Genomic DNA, 329 nt, shown 5'->3' with positions numbered 1-329 from the left:
CTGGGTTGGGTCTGTAGAGAAGGGGTGGTTTCCTGAACTGGGTCTATATGGAAGGGATGGTTTCCTGGGCTGTGTCTATAGGGGAGGGGTGGTTTCCTGGGCTAGGTCTATAGGAAAAGGGTGGTTTCCTGGGCTGGGTCTATAGGGAAGGGGTGGTTTCCTGGGCTGGGTCTGTAGGGAAGGGGTGGTTTCCTGGGCTGGGTGTGTAGGGAAGGGGTGGTTTCCTGGGCTGGGTCTGTAGGGAAGGGGTGGTTTCCTGGGCTGGGTGTGTAGGGAAGGGATGGTTTCCTAGGCTGGGTGTGTAGGGAAGGGGTGGTTTCCTGGGCTGG

Source organism: Papio anubis, chromosome 1 (genome assembly GCF_008728515.1).
Source record: "Papio anubis isolate 15944 chromosome 1, Panubis1.0, whole genome shotgun sequence".
Classification (NCBI taxonomy): Eukaryota; Metazoa; Chordata; class Mammalia; order Primates; family Cercopithecidae; genus Papio; species Papio anubis.
This window is presented reverse-complemented; position numbering follows the sequence as displayed.